Genomic DNA, 13768 nt, shown 5'->3' on the forward strand with positions numbered 1-13768 from the left:
ATTTCACCTATCACAGAAAACCCAGAAGATGTGAAGGACAAGAGCCCAGCAGACCAAAATATGTACACACAAATAGCCCATTAGTCTCATTCAGCAATCCTTTGGGAAGAAACCACGGTTTGGGGACTGCTGAGCAAACAGTTCCCCTTCCCATCAGACCTACAGTGTCTAAGAAACTCACAGTAATAACATCTGCAAGATCCAAATGTCTCGATCCAAATAGGCTGCTTGAGACCTTCACGCTCTCTGTCTCACACATCTGAATTGCACCCCCTCCTCACCTCCTCTTGGGACCCCTAGTTTCTTTTGAAGCTTAGCTCTCAAGTGTCACTTCTTTTGTGATGCCTTTCCTAATCCCCCAGCTGTTAGTATACTCTGCCCAATGACATTGTATTTATTTTAAATATGTTTTATATAGACTTATAAATGGACCTATTGTCGTGCTGCTAGGTAGCACAGTGGATAGAGTGTCAGTCCTGGAGTTAGGAAGGCTCGCCTTCCTGAGTTCAAATCTGACCTCAGACACTTACTAGTGTGTGACCCTGGGCAAGTTACTTAACCCTGTTTGCCTCAATTCCTCGAACGTAAAATGAGCTGGAGAAGGAAATGGCAAACCATTCCAGTATCTCTGCCAATAAAACCCCAAATGGGGGTCACAGAGAGTCAGACAAGACTGAACAACAAGTACGTATTGTCTCTCGATAGAATGTAAAGTCCTTGATGGTAGGGCTTTCTTTTTTCTTTTTCTTTCTTTTCTTTCCTTTTTCTTTTTCTTCCTTTCTTTTTTTCTTTTTATTCTCTCTTTTTTTTTTTTTGGTCTTAAGAATTCCAGGTGTCTAGAATAGCATCTGGCACATGGTAGGGAATTAATCAATTGATAAATATTTGTTAAGCACCTACTATGCTCTGGGCATTAGGAATACAAAAACAAAAATGAAATAGGCTCTGCTCTTGAAGAGACCCATGAGGGAGATGATGTACAGATTTGCTGATCTATAAGTATGTACAATATATACAGAATAACGTACGTGTGTGTGCATGTGTGTGTGTGTGTGTGCGTACACACACACACACACACACACACACACATATATATATATATATATATATATATATATATATATATATATATATATATATAATGTAGTTTAGGAAAGACGATAGTAGCACTTGGAGTGGGAGTCAAGAAAGGCTTCCTAGACAAGGTAGTGCTGGAGGTGAGGTTTGAAGGAAATAAGGAATCCCATGATGTGGAGGTGAGAGGGGTGTGCATTGCAGGCATGAGGCGTGCCTAATGAGAAAGGACAGAGCCAGGAAATGGAGTACCATGGGAGAGGAATAGCAAGAAAGTCAATTGGCTAAATTGTAGAGCGCAGTATGGGGAGGAATCTTGGAAGCTGGGTTGAACCCAGGCTGTGAAGACCTTTAAAAGCGGAGGACTTTGGAGTCGATCCTAGATGTAAGAGAAAGCCACTGGAGTTTATTGAAAAAGGGAGAGATGTGATCAGACCTGAGCTCAAGGAAAAGCATTTGGGATCTTTATGGAGGCTGGATTGGAGCAGGGAGTGCCTAGTTGAGAGATTTTTGTACCAGGCCAGGAGAGAAGGGATGAGGATCTGAAACCCTTATTGACTGATCTATTGAGCTTTTCACACCATGACATTCAATTATTCATTTATAAAAACAAGAGAGTTAGATGAGATGCACTCTCTAGTCCCTTCCAGCTCTAACATGCTGCAATTTTTTTTTTCCCTCTGGGTGAGACAGGAAGACAGTTCCACTTAACAGAGGGTTAATTGTAATTAGCCTCTGGTTAATTTAAGTTCTGCTGAAGTTTTTTTGCACTTCGTGCTGTCAATGGGTAGCCACATCCTCTGCGATTGTCTAGGCAGGAGGAGAGGCCCCTGTGGGGTGGTTGACCACTGCTGGCCACCATGCACGGTCAGTCAGGGCTGTAGCTCCATGCAAAGGGTGCATCTCAAGCATTTCTCATTCCCAGGGTGCTCACTTTCCCAGCACTTTAGTGCCCTAGATAGTGCAGATTTGCTGATCGCTCTGTTGCTGCATGTTTAGCTGACTCGGTTGCAAACAGCATCACGAGAGATATTTCTGTATATGTGACAGCCACTTCTTTGTCTCCATATGGTCTATAAATGGTTCCCTTGTCCCTGCTCTTCATAAGGTTTAGGCTTATTGCCTGGAGCCCACCATTTATAAAAAGCAAGAGGCAAAGGGTTCCTTCCTCTGAGGATGGAGTTTGATATTGCTAGGGCTGCTAATGGGAATGGGAAAAAGGAGGGAGGCAGAGGAGGGCAAGGAGGAAAGCTTCGTACTCGAAAATTTAGAAGAAAAAGAGATGTAGTTGCAAGGTCTTTCCTACATAGGTTAGAGTATCTTGTCCTAAAAAATGACAGCTTCATGTCCTCAAATCATAGAATGTCAAAGTTAAAAGGGTCCTTAGACTCATTGAACCTATAACTTCTGCACTGCTAAAGGGCCTTGGAATCATGAGCTCAGAAGGGCAAAGCAAGGACAAGAACCTGGTCACTTGACCCTTTAGCCCTCTGATCTTCTCATCATGCCAAGGTATAGGGGGGCAGACAGGTTCTCTTCTAGATTCTACCACTAGCTACTGCTATAATTGTGACCAAGACATTTCCTCTCTCTGGGTTTTAGGAGATAATGATCCTTGTCCTGTTTCCATCCCAAGGATGCTGTGAAGCTGAAGGTGAAGTTAGGAGACCTATCTCGGTTCTAAAATTAGCTGTGTTAGCTTGGGTTCCTAGACTCAGTTCCCTCCTCTTTAAAATGGGGGTAAAACATTCACTATCTCCCTCACTGGATCATTGGGAAGAGAGCACTCACATTTCTTTAAGGCTCTATGGTATATAAAATGCTTGTGGTGATAAATAGATAATGGATGAGACCACAGTTTGAAAAATATAAAGGACTATACGAATGGACAGGATCGTAATAGTATTATTATCATCAGAATAAGAGGTAGATGATGACCTTTCTGTAATGGTCATTGAAGGTTGGATTTTTTTTTCATGTTTCTTAAATAGAAGGGTTTTTTTAAGTGTTCTTGGGAAATGTTAGGAAATGTCCATTTAAATACAGCCCTGATTCACTGACGGTGTGCCTTTGAAAGCCTTCCTCCTAATGGGACCTGAGGAAGACTGCTGATGACAGTGTGTCAGGAATAAGCAACATTTCTGAGATGCTTTGTCTCTTCAATAGCCCGCACACACTCCCAGTGACAGTCAAAGGAATAGACCTGATTTTCTCTGTGACTTTTGACCCCTAATATTCCAAACTTAAGTTTCAGATAATAGCACAAAGTACAGTGGATCTGAGTTCTAGTCTCTGGCTCTGCCACTCATTCCTATGTGATCCTGGACGAGGCGCTCCCCCTTTCCTCAACTACAAAATGGGAGTAATATTAAATTAAACTAAATTAAATTAAATAACTCGTGAAGTGTTGTCAGAATCAAATGAGCTAATGTATGTGAAAGACTCTGGAAGCTCTGAAGCAGGCCTGAACAACATGTGCTTGCAGCCCACCAAAGGATTTAGGGCAGCCCGCAAAAAACTTAGAGGATGTACAAGAAAGGAAAGATGTAATGAGTGCTTTGTCTGTGCCCTGCTTAGCCCACCTTCCTCTGGTCACTGCTGTGCCTGGTGGGTGGCCACCGGCCACTCTCTCCTGTTTGTCACCCGACCTGGGGCGATCAACCATGTCAGCCTGTCTCTAGTCTGAGAGGAGCGAGAGTCCTGTATCTTTGCTGTGTTTTTGGTCATTACTGTGGTTGAACGGGGACAAAGTGAGTGCAGCCACACGCCAATGCAGCTGATGCCAGCGATGTGATGAGCAGCCACAATGCAAGGCCTTCTTCCCCTCCCTTGCTGCACAGCCCAAGTTACGTGAGTCTCTGGCACTCTTTCCAAGGTCAGACCCTCAGTTCAGTATTTCTTTATATGTGAGCAGTGGCTGTGGAGATCTTTTTGGTTCTAACATTAAAGTTTTTGGGGTGACTTTGTAAAATGGGTGATAAAAAGAAATAGGAGATCAAATCAGAACATAGTGTGTTTAATCTGAAGTGGACAAATAAATACTTATTTACTTACATGAGAGACAAAATAATGTGCCTTGTTTGCCAAGAGGTAATAGCCGTTCTGAAGGAATACAATCTTCATCACCATTTTGGATCAAAACATTCCAACTTAAGCAAATTGGACACCAATGAAAAACAAATTAAAACATCCAAATTGTTGAAAAATCTCAGGAGGGAACAATGGTTTTTAAAGAAAGTAAACTCAAAAAAAAAAAGAAAGTAAACTTAGAAAATGAGGCAGCTACTAAGGTTAGTTTTCAGATTTCTAAAGAAATTGATTTCAAACATGATTCCTGAGTACGATAAACTGCTGACAAGAAGTGTAATGCATCCCATTAACTAAATGTAAACAGTAAGCATGCCTGAAAAATGTCTTAAAGCTTGTACCACTTAACAAAGTAATTTTTTTAAACATTAATGTGATTTCATAATAAAAATCTTAAGTAATAAGTGTAGTTAATTAATATTAATTGAAATTTCCTTTGTTAAATGTGGTTTATTTGCAAAATAATTTAATCATGAATTATACCTTTACTTGGAAAGTGAGCTACTAAAAGCCTATCTGCAACCTGAAGCCTATTTTAATTTTGGCCCCTACCTGCTCTGAAGGTATGCTCTGAAGTAAATATCACAAATGGGTGGGGTATAAAGGGAAGAACACTAGAACTGGAGTAAGAGTTCAAATCCAGCTCTCCTAGTGCAACTATGTGACTTTAGTAATAGTAATAAGTAGTATTTACATAGTGCCTACTATGTGCCAGTTACTATGTGACAAATATCACAAGTATTATCTCATTTGATCTTCACAACAGCCCTGGGAGGTAGGCGCTATCATTATCCCCATTTTAGAATTGAAGAAACTGAAACAAACAGAGGTTAAGTGACTTGCCCAAGGTCACAAAACTAATGGATGAGGCTAGATTTGAACTCAGGGCTTCCTGACTGGAGGCCCAGAAATCTATCCACTACACCACCTAGCTGCCATTTGAACCTCTCTAGACTTCAGTTCCTTAATTTGTAAAATGACACGGATGGACTACATTGCCTGTTAAGGTTATTTCCAATTCTAAATTCCATTGATCCTCAAGAAATCTGGGTTTAAATACCAGTTTTAAAACTTTATGGCTTAGATGAATCACTTCTTTTTCCTTATCTAAAAAATGATAGTATCTATGCCATTTCCTTATCTAAAAATGGTAATAACATCTGTACCATTGAACCCATAGGGTTGTTTAGGGAAGGTCAGCAGTCCACAAGGATAATTAGACTGCTATTCTAACAAGCAGACTCCATTTTCTCCTTGAAGAATTTCCTAATTGCTCCCATCCCAACCAAGAGAGAATGAAAAGACCCAGGCCCTTCATTCTAGCTCTGTCACTAACTTTGTGACCTTGGGTGAGTCACTTCCTCCTTCTTGGACAGAGTTTCCCCTTCTGGAAAGTGAAGGGCTTGGACTAGATACTTCTGAGCTCCCTCACAACTTGGGGATTCTAGCATTGTCTCTGCTAGCAGGTGTTCAATTCAGCTTGGTTGTTGATGGCTAGCCCTAACATCCCATGTGCCCCCCTTCTACAAACCCTCTTCATTTCAGTGCCTTCCTCCACTAACTATTTTGTACTCATGCTGCATATGGTTTGCTTCACATATATTTGTTTGTGTGTTGTCTCCTCCATTAGACTCCTGGAGGAAAGGGATGGTCTTTTGTCTTTTTTTGTATCCCCAGCACCTGGCACATAGTAGGTGCTTAATAAAGGTTTATTGATTTTTTTCTACAGAGGCTTAAGGATTCTTTGCAGTTATTCTGTATATTACATTGGTAGGAGAAGCAGCCATCTGTATAGCATGCTCTGAAGAACCTTGAGAAAGAACCATTTGCCCCAAATGTTCCTTTATCAGCCTTGCCACTGAGTCTGAAATTCTCACCAGTAGTCAATCCCTTGAGTTAATATTTCTTCCTAAGTACCAATGTTCCCCAGAAGGACCATTCTTCCTGGTTCCCACACTAATAACACTAATCTTTTACATCCCTATAATGATTTACAGCTAACAAAGTGTTTTATGAAAGTCCTTTATATAAAGTCATTTACAAAGGACTTTGACCTTTGTAGGGCACTTTATAGTTTATAAAGGGCCTTAAATATTTACAATGAGCCTAAGAATTTACAAGAAAACTTTACAGTTTTCAAAAGGCCTTGCCATTTACAGGACATTCTAAAGTTTACAAAACTTTACTGATTAAAAGGCTTTCATATTGACAAGGATTTTTACAAATTAACAAAGGCTTTCTAGTTTACAAGGAGATTCACAGTTTTCAAAGAGCCTCACCATTTTCTAAGAGCTTTCAAGTTTACAGAATGCTTCCTATCTCCATTTCTATCCTCACAACAATCGCGTACTACTTAATGAAGTTCTTATACACATATAGTACTTTTTAAAAATCTATCCTATTTGCCTGAGCTCTGAGAGAGAGCTCCAGATTTCATAGCACATGAAGTGCTGAAAATAGGGCTGAAAGTAGAGTAGATGATCAGTAAATAGTAATGGAATAAATAAAATAATTCGTAAGGCCAGCAAGATCAGTATTGTTACCGCATTTTACAAAAGAGAAAATAGAGACTCAGATAATTGGGTTAATGGGGAAAATGTACTTGGAAGCAGAAGACTGTGGATCATATTTGTCTCTTCCACTTACCAGACCTTTGACCTTGAGCAAACTGTTTCATTCATTCATTCAATAAACATTTATTAAGTGCTTACTATATGCCAGGCACCTCTCTGAACTGAAGAACTAGATAAGTACTGGCTATTTTCAGGTTATCAACAAATAAAGTACTTTATAAATGATATCTTTATCTTATATTGTGCTTAACGAAGGGCAAAATAAGGACTGGAACCACAAACATCTAAGCTTTTTATTCCATTTAAGGCCACTACTCTTCATTTCCAATGCCTTACCATGGCAGCGAGGTGACCTTGGCTTCTCAGAAAATACGCCAGTAGAGAGCAAGCTCTGGAAAGGCCTATCAAATAAGAAAGCCTTCAAGGACAAAATGGCAGTCAACTCTAGTGTCTGTTCAACATAACCACCAGCCATCTAAGTTCAGATTCTGATCACAGAAAGTTGTCCAACGGGTGATGAATTATCTGAGCTACGGAAGGTCCCCAAACTACCTTCTAAGGTATAGATAAACTGTGGTTTCCACTATAGTAATAAAACACATGTGGATGGAAGCCCAGATCTTCGTAGTTTTGAGTAAGCCACCTGGCCTGGGCTGGGGTGGAAAGAATTGGGAGACCTTGAGCAGGTGGGGGGTAAGGGGCAGGGAAGGATAGCTTGGAGAAAAAGATAAGGTGCAGAGGTAATGGGTAGGAGAATGCCCAAAAGTGTACTTTGTCTTCTCAGAAGGTAAAATTAAATTAGTCCCTAGGATACCTGGGATTTTCTGATTCTCTAATTCTGAGATTTGCATAAGGCCAGCCTCTTGGGCGCTTTTTCTTTGGCCTGTTCCTGAATGGCTCAGTCAACATGCTCTTTACCTCTCATCCCAAATTCTCCATTTTGAATCACAGACTATAGAACATCAGAGCTAAAAGGGTCATTAAGAGTTCATCCAGTCCAGCCCCCTCACCTTCGAGACCCAGAGAAGGGAAATGACTTGCCCAAAGTCAAACACATAATAAATAGCAGAAGCAGCATTTGTACTCAGGTCCTCTGCCCCCAAATCCAGTGCTCATTCTCTGACATTATGCCACTTCCTGCTTGAGTTTTCCTTAAAAGGCTTTATACAAACAAAAACTCGTTAGCCTATAGTTTCTTTGACACACTTGTTTGGCATGTGGTGAGATTCATGAGGTCGCTTAACGATGCGAGGGCAGGAAGTGAGGTAGACCACAGGGTGCACTGTACAGAAAAATGAAGCCGTGGCAAATTCCGTCTCCTGTTGTTAAGAACGTCCCATTTCCAACCCCTCTTTTTTCCTTCCCTCCCCACCTCCAATGTCTTATATAGAGCGTAGAGCTGGAAAACACCTTAGAATTTATAGCAGCTCTTTTGGTGCTGGCGAACATTGGAAATTGATGGGATGCCCATCCTCCAGGGAATGGCTGAACAAGTTATGGTATACGATTGTAACAGAATATTATTGTGCCATAAGAAAGATGAGCAAGATGCTTTCAGAAAAACCTAGCGTGAATTATATGAACTGATGCAAACTGAAGTGAGCAGAACCAGGAGGACATTGTACACAGTAACACCAATATCGTATGGTGACCGGCTGTGAATGACTTAGCTATTCCCAGCAATACGGAGATCCAAGATAATTCTGAAGGACTTGTAGTGAAACAATGCTACCCACCTCCGCAGCAAGAACTGACGGAGGCTGAATGCAGATTGAAGCTGTTTTTTTTTTACTATTCTTGGATTTTTTGATCTGTATTTTCTTTTGCAACTTGGCTAATATAGAGATGTGTTGATGAGTGCACATGTATGATATCAATTGCTTGCCTTCTTAAGGAGGAGAGGAAGAAAGAAGAGAGTGTGGACCTCAAAATTTTAAAAAACAAATGTTAAAAATTTTCATTTGCATGTAATTGAGAAAGTTACAGCTAGATGCTGCAGCAGATAGAGTACCAGTCCTGAAGTCAGGAAGACTTGAATTCAAATTCAGCCTCAGGTGCTTACTAGCTGTGTGACCCTGGGCAAGTCACTTAACCCTGTTTGCCTCAGTTTTCTCATCTGTAAAATGAGCTGGAGAAGGAAATGGCAAACCGCTCCAGTATTTTTGCCAAGGAAACTGCAAATGGGGTCATGGAGAGTCAGATATGACGGAAATAACCGCAACAACTGAGAAAATAGAATAAACATTAAATGTTGAAGAAAGAAAGAAGGAAAAGACCTTAGAAGTCATCTAATCTAATTGCCTCATTTTTAGGAGCCTCAGGCCTAGAGAATACCTCACAAGCAGCAAGTAATGGAACCATGATTTGAATCCAAGTCCTTTGTCTCCAAATCTAGCCTTTTTTCCCCCCACAATATTATGTCGCCCCTCTAAACAAGCAGGTTCTTCCCTATGTCAATCACACGGTACTCAGACAAAGGATCAAGCTGCCCTCTTTCACACATTAGGGAGGAGGGATGTTTTGGTTTCTGGTGGTACCCTCCTTGTCCCACAGAGGGTCTGCTTAGACCATGAATCTGTTTTGAAACAATAACTGATTAATACCCAATAGTCTGAAGGTGGTAGAAAGTCACAGAATCTCAGAGGTAGAAGAGGAGTGAGGCTAGCTAATCTAATCCATGCCTAGAGAAGAACCTCTCCTAAAACCTATCTAACAAATGATCCTCCAGCTTTTGCTTGAAGACCTCAGTAAGGGGGAAATGCACTCTCTCCCATGCGGTCCATTATGCTTTTGGACAACTCATAATTGTTAAGAATTTTTCCCCTATCTTAAGCCTAAATGAGTTTCTTTCAAACTTTCACACTTTCAAGCCAAAGAAAATCAAATCCATCCTATCTTCTTGTAATAAGCCTTCAAATACTTTGATTACTATCATATCCTCCCTAAGTTTCCCCCATTTTCATTAACAGATTCACATAAGGCAGGAACCTGAAGGCCTTTACCAACTAGATTGCCCTCCTGGACACATTTCAGTCTATCAATATCCTTCTTGAAAGATGGTCCCCAAATCTGGACACAATACTCTAGTACAATCCAACCAGGCAGAGTCCATTAAGCACTACCATCTCCCTGCTCCTGAGCATCACAACTCTCTTAATGCAGCCAATTGATTGCATTAACTTCCTTGGCTATCATACCATAATGTTATCTCATTGAGTATGGTGTACACTAAGATCTCCAGATCTTTTTCAGATTAATTGATTGATAAAAAATATTGTAGAGCATGCAGCTGGCATTGAAAAATGTCAAGAGGGCACAAAATGTGATGATTCAATATAAGCTTTTTAAAATTCCTGAATAATGAAAGGATGACAATATTACATATATAGGTACATAATATATATCATATAATATATAAAATAATATAATAGGGTGACAATAGTAACATTTCTGGGGATATCAGTCCCTATTTATTGAATACCTGTTCTGTGCCCACTCTTACACTAGGTGTTGTGGAATATGATCTAATCTGACTGCACAGAGATTACAGTCTAGTTAAAGAGAACACACGTGAAAGACTTAAGGATTGTCGGAGCTGTAAGAGATCTTAGAATTAACAGCAACATTGTTTTAAGAACAACTTCGAGTGATTAAGTCATTTTGACTATTTATTATAAATACCCAAATGAACTACAAAAGACCTATGAAGGAAGAAATTATCTGCATCCAGAGAAAGAACTGACGAATAGAAGTATGTATAGAATGATTTTGTGTATATATACTTATTTGTGTCTAATGGTAGCCATCTCTAGGGTGGGGAGGGGAGGAGGAGGAGGGAAGAAAAAAAGGGAAAAAAAGAAATTTACGTGATAACTTTATTATGTTTTTTAAAGAACTAGCAAGTTGTACACGATAGACTTGCAGTTTCATGTGCAATTATCTTTTTTATTATACTATAGAAACATTATTTCGTTCCATAAATTAAAAATTAAACAAAAATTTTAATCATAGAACATAGAATGTCGAAGCCAGAAAAATTTGGGGATAACTTAGTCCAATCTCTTTACTTTATGGATGAGGAAATTATTATAACAGAAAACAGTAGTGGATTTGGAGTCTAAGAGTATGAACTTGAATCCCAGAATTACTACTTGCTAACTGTGTAACCTTTGGCAGTTGACTTCTACTCTTTGGGCTTTGGTTTCCCTCTTCTGTAAAATGAGGGAATTGGACCAGATGATCTGTATGCTCCGTTTGAAGTTTAAATAAAGTTATCCCTTCCACATGGCAGCAGTTAGAAGCATGGTGCCCCTGTGATCTGGAAAATCCCCATAAAATTTTTTGGCCCTCCTTTTGTACCAGAGAAGAAGTCTGAATTAATTATGGTATTAAGAGATAAAATATGTGGATGGTATACAATATTACATGTATATTTTACGCATTTCTGAGTTTCTAAACTTTTTCTGTGTTGTCCTTTGGTCTTCGTGTATTGTCTATGGCTTCCTCAAAATTCCCCAAAAAATTCCCATTTAATTCTTTATTCCAGCCCAAGATATATCAAAACTGCTATGGGGAAAGTTGTAATGCAGAAGGGATAACTGTGCTATGAAACTGAGACTTAAAAGAGATATCAGGTGACTTTCCCAAGGCCACAGAGAAATAGCGGGTGGTAGATCTGGGATTCAAAACCAAGTCTCTTTCACAATCTTCCTCTGTTAATGATGCTTCAGGAAGGGTACTAGTAAATGTGTGTTAGCTAGAATTGACAATGCGATTGACTGCTCCAAGCCAGGTAAACTAGATCACTTGGGGACATGGCTAAGATGCAATGAGACAATGACCATCACTTTTGATGATTCCAGGGTCAGATTAGATGTAGTGGACATACATTAGTCTATACCCTCTTGAATGTGTCTCTCCAAGAAACAAAAGTGCCTACCGTGTGTGCTTAATAACTGTCTGTTGCCTTGCATTAGTTGCCACACTATGTGAAGGAATGCAGTTCTGAGGACTGAGTTATCTGAACTGAGACTAAGGAATCAAATGTTCTTTTAAAAAAAACACAGATTTTACTGATGCCTCTTGTTTTTCTTTATATCATCAAAATTTTCCCCAATGGCCTGCCTCCTTTCTCTCCTAGAGGGCTACTCCATATAATGAATAATATTGCTAGGACAAAAAAAAAGAAAAAAATAATCAAAACTGATCAACGTATGGCCAAAGTCTTAAAATATTTGCAGTGTTCACAATCACGAACCTCCGACTTCAGCAAATGAGAAGGCTTAAGGTGTCTTCTTTGGAGCTGTGCTTATTCTTTGTAATTTTACAACTGATTTTTTTTTTTTGTGGTTCTTTCCATTTACCTTCTAGTCATTGTGCACATTCTTTTATTGGTTCTTCTTACTGCACTCTGCGTCAGTTAACATGCATCTTCCCATTCTTCACTGTATTCATTATATTGGTCATTTCTTATAACCCAGTACTATTCCATTACACTCATGGACCACAATTTATTTAACTCTTTCCCAGTCAATGAGCATCTACTTTGCTTCTAATTCTTTGCCATCACAAAAAGTGCTGCTATGAATATTTTTACATACATGGGGGCTTTCTTTTCATCATTTACCTTGGGGTTTATGCCTATTTTGGAATCAGGATCATAAGTTCTTGCCAGTGTTGGAGATGAGGGATAAAAAGAGGAAATAACTCCCCCTAAGAGAACTTGGGCATCTTCCTGTGATGGAACCATCGGTGACCACTCTTATCAGAGAGGGAGTAGTCGCTGTCTGATGCCCTTGGAAATGTCATGATGCCCAGGTGACTTATTCTCGTGAGTTTTGGTTTTGGGAGACAGAAAGGAAGACATCATACTAACCCAAGTGTCTAGGATGGGGACATCATAATACCCAGTTAAAAGCATCCCAGAAATTTTCTTTATATTATTTTCACTGTATTATCAAAAACCAGCCCAAATCACAGCCATATAAACCAAAAGATTTTACTTGCTTGAACAAAGGGAAACAAAGTCAGATTGCTCAGAGTAAGCCGTATTCCTCTTGGGCAATATCCATCTAATATGTTGCAAACTCCACAGAGATAGGCTGTCTTCCTCACTAGGAGCTGTGTGACTCCAGACAAGTCATTATCTCTCTGAGCTGCAGTTTCTTCATGACTAAAATGATGTGCTTGTTGGGAGGACCGTGCGAGATAATGGATGGCAAATTCTTTACAAATTATAAAGTACAACATAATATGAACTATCATCACTAGTGATCTTTGTAGATCTGTGTAGTCCTTGCTGTTTAATAATCAGCAGACATTTATGAATTACTACTATGCGCCCAGGTACTGTGCAACGCACTAGAAATACAAAGATTATATATAGTGAAGCAGGCCCAGCACTCAAGGAGCAAATGTTCTATGAAAACAGCAAAAGGCATGGACATAATTTGGGGAGGAGGGGAAGAGGTAAGTGCTAGTCTTTCCTGACCTTTTTCATGGGGAGGGAAGTTGGGGATCAGAATCCCTTGGAGGTGGTACTTGAGCTGGGATTTAAAGGAAGCTCAGATTCAAAGACGGATGGGAGCCAGTTACTGTGAAGGCACAGAGAAAAGAGATGACATTTCAGGTGTGAATATTTGGCAAGTAGTTCAGTGTGGCTGGACCACAGAGTGTGTGAGGGAGGAGGAGAATGCAAAATGGGCCTAGAAGGGGAAATGGGAGAGGAAGCGTGGTGAGAGGGAAGATGCACCAGATTGTGAAGGCAGAGGATACAGGTTCAAAACCTAGCTCTTTGCAAAAAAGAGAGAGTTTTATCACCTCATTGCTTATTCCGATTCCTTCTATTTCTTTTTCTTCTTTTATTGCTATTGCTAGGATTTACAATACAATATGAAATAAATAATCAGCAAGCATTATTTGTAACAGGGATAAGCTAGTAGCCTTCCCAGTAAGATCAGGTGTGAAACAAGGATACCGACCTCAGCCCTTTTATTTAAAAGGGAAAAAAAGATTATGCTTACTGAGTTTCTTAG

At 39.8% G+C, this 13768-nt stretch overlaps 1 protein-coding gene across 8 annotated transcripts in view; it reads left to right on the plus strand.

The window, feature by feature from the left end:
- The window catches only part of EVL (Enah/Vasp-like), a 275108-nt gene that overhangs the window by 141175 nt on the left and 120165 nt on the right, over positions 1-13768 (plus strand). The gene's annotated exons all lie outside the window — the stretch shown is intronic.

This window comes from Trichosurus vulpecula, chromosome 3 (genome assembly GCF_011100635.1).
Source record: "Trichosurus vulpecula isolate mTriVul1 chromosome 3, mTriVul1.pri, whole genome shotgun sequence".
Lineage (NCBI taxonomy): Eukaryota > Metazoa > Chordata > Mammalia > Diprotodontia > Phalangeridae > Trichosurus > Trichosurus vulpecula.